The following is a 9,218-nucleotide window of genomic DNA, read 5'->3' as shown; positions in this document are numbered from 1 at the left end:
CCTCTGGTCCATGGCCTCCATGGCGGCGGAGGGGAGAGAGCCCCTCCGAGATTGGATATGTCTCTCTGTCTCTCTCTACTTCTGCGTTTCAGATTCTGGTCATTCGCCGTTTCTTATATTCCCGGAGATCCATAACTCCGATTGGGCTGAAATTTTAACACGATTTGTATCCGGATATTGAATTTCTTGCGACGAAAGAAGGGCACCAACCGCCTTACATAGTGTCCACGAGGGTCCAGGGCACGCCCCTCACCCTCGTGGGCCCCTTGGGCATCGTCTCACGTTGAGTCCACTTCCCAAAATTCACATATATTCCAAAAAAATCTCCGTCTATTTTTATCCCGTTTGGACTCCGTTTGATATGGATTTTCTACGAAACAAAAAACATGCAACAAACAGGAACTGGCACTGGACACTGGATCAATATGTTAGTCCCAAAAATAGTATAAAAAATTGCCAAAAGTATATGAAAGTTGTATAATATTGGCATGGAACAAACAAAAATTATAGATACGACGGAGACGTATCAAAGTCCCACCGAACTAGGGTATGAGCTTGACTTTATGTGTTGATTCCTCATTCCGATTATTAGCACATTGCTTTGCCATGATTCGCACCAAGTATGAAATCAATCTATCCAGAGAAAACTCCCTTTAAGTTGGGTTTGATTCGAAAATTTAGGGTTAGGTCTCCACCGAACTCATCTCGGACCGACCGAGTTGTAGAAATCGGTCTCACCGATTTGGCTTAGGCCATTGCACATGCGCTTTTCGGTCTGACCGAAAATCGCAAATCGGTGCGACCGAGTTTGATTCTCTGTGAAACCCTAGCAATCTTGGAGCCACCGAACTGTGACTTGGTCTGACCGAGTTCACTAGTTCAGACTCCAACAGTTGCTTCGGTATCACCGAGTTTAACAAATCGGTAGCTCCGAAATGCTCTCTGTGGAGAACTAAAACTAAGTTTTTGACTCATTTGTTTTGCAAAAACTCTGCACTTTGTGATGCTTATCCATTCTACCTCATCTACATCTATTCACAGGGTTTGCTGTCAGTTTGCCTATCAAGATGTCTGACCAGAGTGATAGCCAAAACATATCTAAAGAGCTAGTGCAAATGAGTGAGGGCACTAGTCCCTCAAGCACTTCATATGATGGCAGCAGGAGCACTCCTAGTAACTTGCCAAAGGCAGCCACCAGAACAAGGAAGAAGAAAACATCAGGTTCTGAAGATGATGACTATGTAACTATTGAGGAGGAAGTTAGCTCCAAAAAGAAGGTGCTAAAGAAAGAGTATGGCACTGATGTAACAACTAAGCCAGGGTTGAATAAGAAGGCACCTACAAAATGGATCCCAATGTCTAAGGCCAGGGCCTCAACTGCTGAAACCTCTAAGCCAACTGGAGAGGCTGCTGGAGAGGGAAAGAAGAGGAAGGAGAGGGTCAAGAAGACCACTGCCAGAGTCTTTGGTAGATCCTCCATAATGAGAGAGCCAGAAGAAGATGAAGAGGAAGAGGATGCTGCACCAGCACCCAAATCCCAGAAGCTCATGGGAGATGCAATCAGGTCAGGGGCTACTCCATCAAAGCCCAAAGCTGCTCCCAAGGTTGCTGCTCAAAATCCTTCTAAGACCAATAGAAGCACCAGGAATATCCCTGCTAAAGAAAAGAACAAGGCCCCAGTGCCTGAAGTTGAAGAAAAGATGCAGAAGCCCAAGTGCTGAGAAAACTGAAACCAAAGATTCCAGAACACAATGACACTCATCCAGTGGCTGAGGACATGAACATCAGGAAGGATGCAAGATTGAGACTTTGGAGACAGTCTGATCCCTATGCTGTGAGGAGGAGGACTGCAGTGGACTATAGGTTCCACACCAAGGAACAACAGGATTTCTATGAGACCATTCTGCTTGACAAGAAGCTAATTGCCTGTGATATGAGATGGGTTGATTGATTGATGAGAATGAAGGCTTTTTCCCAGGTGTACATGAAAGCTTCAAAGCTTGTGGAGTTGATGAGTTTGTGGGTCAAAAGTTGACCAAATGGAATGATGAGCTCGTTATGCAGTTCTACTCCACTGCTCATTTCTATCCAGATGGCAGAATCATGTGGATGTCTGAGGGTACGAGGTACCAATCAACTATTGATGTATATGCCAAGAAGAAGAAGGACCACAACTCAATGGAAAATATGTACAAGGAGATCACCGATAAAGCTTTGGAGACACAAGCTTAGATCTGTGTATTATCTATTGTCCGGTCTGCCTACAATCAACACTATCCTGAGGCATACTCTGTTACCCAAATCAGGAGATCAAAAGATGATAAGAGGACATTCAATCAACCTGCTATAAATATTTGATGTCCCTCAAAAATTCAAGGTCATGAGTCTGATTGTTGAGACAATCAAGAGGACTACAGCAGATTAGAAAAGATCTTGCGGGTATGCTCCACATATTCAGGTGCTCATCAACTCCAAGATGGGCACAGGCACTTACCTATTGGACAAGGAGCACTTACTTTGCACCTAGAATTTGAGGATGACATAGTTGTGGTCAATGAGAATGAACCTTCATCAGCACAAGCATAAGAGAAGAGAGCTAAGGCAAAGGCAGAAAAGGCTACAAGGATGCCAAGTGCCGAGGAAGCATCTCAGGTGTTCTTAAAGAGCAAACAAGATCAATTGGGTTATCTGATACAAGCAACATTGAGGATTGAGAAGGCCTTGGCCACCCTAACTCAGAATCAAGAGAGCTTCGAAGGATTGTTGAGACAAAATTCTATGATCTTGACCTCAAGGTGACTGAGATACAGACTGCAGTCGAGCAGCTCCAGGAGGAAGCTGAGGAGAAGAGAGGGAAGGCAACTACGGATGCTTTTCAGTGAGTGCCAAGGAGTCCGAGGTCAGCTGTAGTGCCAGTATCAGATACAAGAGCTACTTCATCTGCACCATCAACGGCTTCAGTACCACCTCCAGTACCTGCTCCACCAGCTCCAACATCATCCACTGATGCCTTCATCCTTGGAGTTCTATCTACACCACCTCCCGAAGACCAAGCCTGAGAGACGCATAGCACTATGCATTTTTGAACTTTTTGGTAACTTGTTGCCAAAGGGGAAGAAATGTATAGATCATAGGCTTCGAGAGAGAGTGTTGCTTTGCTGCTTTGTCGCTTCAGAGAGAGTGTTGCTTTGTCTATCTTCCTTTCTTGCTTTTTAGTTGAACTTGTGAGTGTGCTCGTTTGATACTTTATGTATGTGTGAGATACTTGTATGATCATGTGTTTGATCATATCATACTTTAACATTTGCTTGGATGACATTATCTTTTATATCCTTATATGATCATTCACTTTGCTTGGTGATGAGTGCATGTTTTAATTCATATCATTTTGAACGCTCCACCAAGATGTATGTGACATGGAAGAGTGACTCATGATCCCAATTGATTGTGCATTTGCATTCAAAAGAAAATCTTAAATAGTGCACAAATTTAGGGGGAGCTCTTGCTTATCACATACTTCTCAAAGCGACGATGTATTTAAATCTTATTACCATTTGTCAAAGCTTTGATCTATATGTTGTCGTCAATTACCAAAAAGGGGGAGATTGAAAGTGCAACTATCCCTGGGTGGTTTTGGTAATTATTAACAACATATAGCTCATTGAACTAATACTATTTCAAGATGATCATTTCAGAAAGTTCAATGATTGGCATGGCATGGATTAGGAATGTGGACCCCTCAAAATGCTAAGGACGCATATTGGCTCAAGCTAAAGACTCTACTTTTTCATTTTAGTGATCCAAGATCACATTGAGTCCATAGGAAAAGCCAATACTATTAAAAGGGGATGATGTGTTGCTTAATGGCTTGCTTGCTCAAAATGCTTAGTGATATGCTCCAAAAACCCTCAACCACTTTCTCATATCCACATATGTCCCAAACCAAAAGTCAAACTCGGCCGCACAGAAATGTTCTATCCGGCGCCACCGAGTTCACTTGACATAGCCACTGCCAGAAACCCCGGTCATATCAGTCTCACCGATAGGGATCTCGGTCTCACCGAGATGGGATTACAAACTCTCTGTTTCCCCTCGTGGCGTTTTAGTTCAAACGAGATGAGTGGTCGGTCCCACCGACTTCGCAATGCAAACTCTCTATTTCCCTTTTGTAACGTTTCGGTCTCATCGAAATGAGCGATTCGGTCCCATCGAGTTTGCCTGACCAACTCTCTGGTTAGCCTATTACCAAAATCGGTCCCACCGAGTTTGTGTAATCGGTCTCACCGAGATTATGTTATGCCCTAACCCTAATAGAATCGGTCCCACCGAGTTGACATGTCAGACTCACCGAGTTGACATGCCGGTCCCACCGAAATGCCTAACGGTCACATTATGAACTGAATCGGTCTGACCGAGTTTTCTGATTCGGTCCCACCGAGTTTGGTAAATTATGTGTAACGGTTAGATTTTGTGTGGAGGCTATATATACCCCTCCACCCTTCCTTCATTAGTAAGGAGAGGCATCAGAACGTGCCTGCACTTCAGCATTCATTTTCTGAGAGAGAACCACCTACTCATGTGTTGAGACCAAGATATTCCATTCCAACCATATGAATCTTGATCTCTAGCCTTCCCCAAGTTGCTTTCCACTCAAATCATCTTTCCACCCAATCCAAATCAGTGAGAGAGAGTTGAGTGTTGGGGAGACTATCATTTTAAGCACAAGAGCAAGGAGTTCACCATCAACACACCATCCATTACCTTCTGGAGAGTGGTGTCTCCTAGATTGGTTAGGTGTCACTTGGGAGCCTCCGACAAGATTGTGGAGTTGAACCAAGGAGTTTGTACGGGCAAGGAGATCGCCTACTTCGTGAAGATCTACCCTAGTGAGGGAAGTCCTTCGTGGGCGATGGACATGGTGGGATAGACAAGGTTGCTTCTTCGTGGGCCCTTCGTGGGTGGAGCCCTCCGTGGACTCGCGCAACCGTTACCCTTCGTGGGTTGAAGTCTCCATCAACGTGGATGTACGATAGCACCACCTATCGGAATCACGCCAAAAATCTCTGTGTCTACATTGCGTTTGCTCCCTCCAAACTCCTCCCTTTACCTTCATATGCAAATATTTTACATTCTGCTGCTATACTCTTAGACTTGCATGTGTAGGTTGATTGCTTGACTTGTGCTAAGTTGCTAAAATCTGCCAAGACTTAAAATTGGGAAAAGGCTAGATTTTTATTTGGTCGAGTAGTCTAATCACCCCCCCCCCCTCTAGACATACTTTCAATCCTACAAGCATGCATACACAAGTGCTATGTTCAAAAGCGCCCAAAATGGGTTCAAATTTAACAGCATTCACACTGGTCCTACTACCTATATGACCAAGCACATTGGTCCTACTACGTATATGAGCATCAACATTGATCCTACTAACTCTAATGAGCATGCATGTACTACGATCATGCAGAAATCCTAACTATGAACAAAATCGAACTATAATTGTGAATGAACTAAGAACGACACAAATAGCAAGCACAAATCTAGCGACAACACAATATCACTACCAATCTAGCATCAACGCAGACACGCAGTAGCACTACCGATCTAGCATCAACAGCCGAGGAGTACTAATCCAACAATCTAAAATAAACCCATGATCATGCACCAATTCTTCATCAACACCCGAGGCAGTTGCCACCTACATTTTCAATCAACCGCAATTGATTGGACTGAATTGATTCGATTCAAATCGGATCCTATCCAATCAAATAAAATCTAATCCTAGTACTCACTAAGCACAAAGCCTAAACTACATCTACGAGCAAAGGGGGGGTGTAACTACTTACCGGAGTGGTTGCCATTGGAGCATAGGCCGAGGAACAAACCCTGGCGGCAATGCTAGGCCGCCCGAAGAGGATGGCCCAGCCATCGCCGATGTGCTGGTGCTCTTGGTGACGCGCGTCGTGGACGAAGTGGGAGCCATCGTCCATGGCTCTGCCGCCCTCCCCGGAGAAAACCCCTAATAGGGGGGAACCTTTCGTCCATGGCTACCGATGTCGTAGCCGATGAGGTTCCCACCGCCACAACAGTCGAACCGAGGACCAGTAGGTCCGGAATTGGAGGTGGAGCTGGAGCGGCTGGCAACATATTGGCCGGAGGACACGATCTGGTACAGAAGGGGTTGACGTGCAGATGGCCGCCATGTGGTCAATGCCATTGTTGGAGAGGCTGGCCACCCACCGGTCTTGGATTGGGTTGCTACTGGCGATGATGGGGTGGGGCGGCGCGGCGGCGGGCATGCCATTGGAGCCTGGAGGAGAGCACAAAAGGGTGTGAGGGTGAGGGAGAGAGGGCGGTGTGAATGAGAGTGGGGGTAACTAGAGAGAGGGAGGAGATTTATGAGACGTCCCGTCCGTCTCCCGCGCTTTCCAATGCATGTAGGCGACGGGCACACGTGGCTCGAGCGAGCCTGTCATGCCAAAAATGGTCGATTCGATAGTTCCCTCGTATTCAGCCCCGTGTGGCCTGAGAAGCAGATGCACGCCAACAGCCTAAAAACATCTCCCGCAGGCATAGTTGGCATATATGCCGGCAACCAAACACATCATTAGTGCTTGTGGAACGCACGTGCTCGTTGTGCCGTATCATTCCGCCCTCGCCCCAAAAACTCGCATCGAGGCGCCCTCGGTTGGCAGAAATCCAATGGCACAGCGCACATAGTGAATTGCGACGACCCGGCGCACAATCCCTCTTCTGGTTTTGAGATGTATCTAGAGCCATCTAAGGGGTACGGCTATGTCTCGCTTCTAGCAAGACAAGTTGTTCGCTTGCCTGAAGCGTCGATGTAATGGGCCGACCCAGTGGCACAGTTCGTTCGTTTGTTCACTCAATTTCATTCTTTTTTTCTTTTTTCTTTTTGTCATATTTTAAAAAACTACACATATTTCAAAACAAAAAAATTAAGTTTGAAAAACTGTTGGTGCAACTATAAAAGAACTTTAATACTTCCAAAACACCTAAATAAATATATTATGCAAAACACTTTAAATAAAACATTTGAACAAAATGTTAACCAAGCATTTGGAAAAAGTTAAATGCATATAAAGAAAATGTTTCTCATGTACATAAAAAATATATACAGAAAAATATAAATGTGTATGAAAAAGCTGATCACGTATTTAGAAAATATTAATATTTTATTTGAAAATGTTAATCAAGCATTAGACATAAATAAAAATGTATACACAAAAATGTTAACCATGTATTTAAAAATTGCTGACTATGTATTCCAAAAATGTTAATATTTTTTCTAAAATGTTAATCAAACATTTGAAAATGTTTAATATGTATAGGACAATTGTTGACCATGTATTATAAAAATGTTAATCTTGCATTTGAAAAATAGTAATCAAGCATTTAAAAATGTTAAATGTGTATAGAAAAGATTTTGACCATGTATTAAAAAAATTTAAAAATGCGTATGAAAAAAATGTTGACCATGTATTAAAAAACTATTTTCCTTGTATTCACAAAATGTTGAACGTGTATTACAGAAACTTATTAGATATATACCAAAAAATGTACAATTTGTATGAAAAAAAGTAGACATCAAAAAATGTTAATTTATATAAGAAGTTGTTCCTACTGTGCACGCAAAATGTACATTGTGTTTGAAAAAAAATGTGCAATATATACGAAAAAATGTTGACCATATATTAAAAAATGTTAGTTTTGTATTTTGAAATGTTAAATGTGTATAGAAAATGTAGATATATATAAAAATGTACAATGTGCATGAAAAATATTATACATTAATATCTAGTTTTCAAAATATGTTAATCATATATTTGAAAAGGTTAAGCATGTATATATAAAATGTTTCTGATGTATACGAAAAACGTATAATCTGTAGTAAAAAGTGGACATGTGTTCAACAAAATTGACACCGGTGGAAATTGACAAATAAAAAATTAAACAAACAGGCCCAAAGAAAACAAAGAAAACCAAAAAATAAAGTGAAAACCAAAAAAGAATGGAAAAGTAATATCTGAGAAAGAGTCAGAGAAATACAAAGAAAAAAGAATGAAATCCAATGAACACCGAAGAAATATTAGAAAATACGAAAGAAAAGGACAAACCTATGAAACCAGAGAAAGAAACAAAAGAAAAAAAAAAGGAAAAACGAGTAAAAACCAGGAATAAAATGTAGTAAACCGGTGAAAAAAACAAAGGAAAAAAATAGAGAAACCAATGAATAAAGAAAGAAAAAAACAGAGAAAACGTGGCGTACGCTTACTAGCATGCGAGCGAAGGCTCCGGAGCGAGAAAAAGCCTGCAGAGAGACATAAGCTACTCTCGCACCAAGCGAGATATAGCTCTCGCGGCTTCTCAGACCCGTTCTTTTCGGTTTTCTTCGGTTTTTCTATTCTTTTATAATCTTTGTTTTTCCTTTCATTTTTTTTATTTCATATTCATTTCCTTTTTTTATTACAGGTTGATATTAATTTTATCTTTAGATTTATTTTTTATTTTTTAAATATGGTAATAATCTTCTGTTCATAATTCCAAAAAAATAATCAATTTAACAATATGTTCATCAATTTCTAACATGTTCAGGTAATTCAACAAATGGTCATCAAATTAAATTTCTACTGTATCTATGAAATTCAAAAAACATACATCTAATTCAAAGATTTTCATCCTAATTAAAAAATTCATCATATTTTTTAATATTTTTATGAATTTACAAAAAATCATCCAATTAATAAAATGTTCATCCAATTTGGAACTTCCTCATCTAATTTAAAACAGTTCATAATTTTTTTTAAAAATCTTTGCATCGGTGCACATTTTGTGAAATTCATGAATGTTTTTTCCAATTAGTGAATATTATTTTGAATTTAGTAAATTTTTTAAAAAATGCAAAAATTATATACATTTTTTAGATTTTAGGAATTTTAAAATTAATGAAAAAACTAAAAAAAACATGAACATTTTGATAAATCCCGAATTGTGATATAATAAACTAAAAAGAGAAAAAAAAACAGAAGACAGAGAGAAAAGAAATGTAAAAGAAACAATGAAAGAGATAAAAAGGGCTGCCTCGCCCCGCAAATGGGCCGGCCAAAAAGGGCGCGCTGGCGAAGTGGATGTACCCATTTCATCACTTCGCATCGTGGTGCGTGGTAAATAGGAGGTCCCCTACGTTGGGAGACCTCCTC

Source organism: Triticum dicoccoides, chromosome 1A (genome assembly GCF_002162155.2).
Source record: "Triticum dicoccoides isolate Atlit2015 ecotype Zavitan chromosome 1A, WEW_v2.0, whole genome shotgun sequence".
NCBI classification, from domain to species: Eukaryota; Viridiplantae; Streptophyta; class Magnoliopsida; order Poales; family Poaceae; genus Triticum; species Triticum dicoccoides.
Note: the sequence above shows the minus strand (reverse complement) of the source record.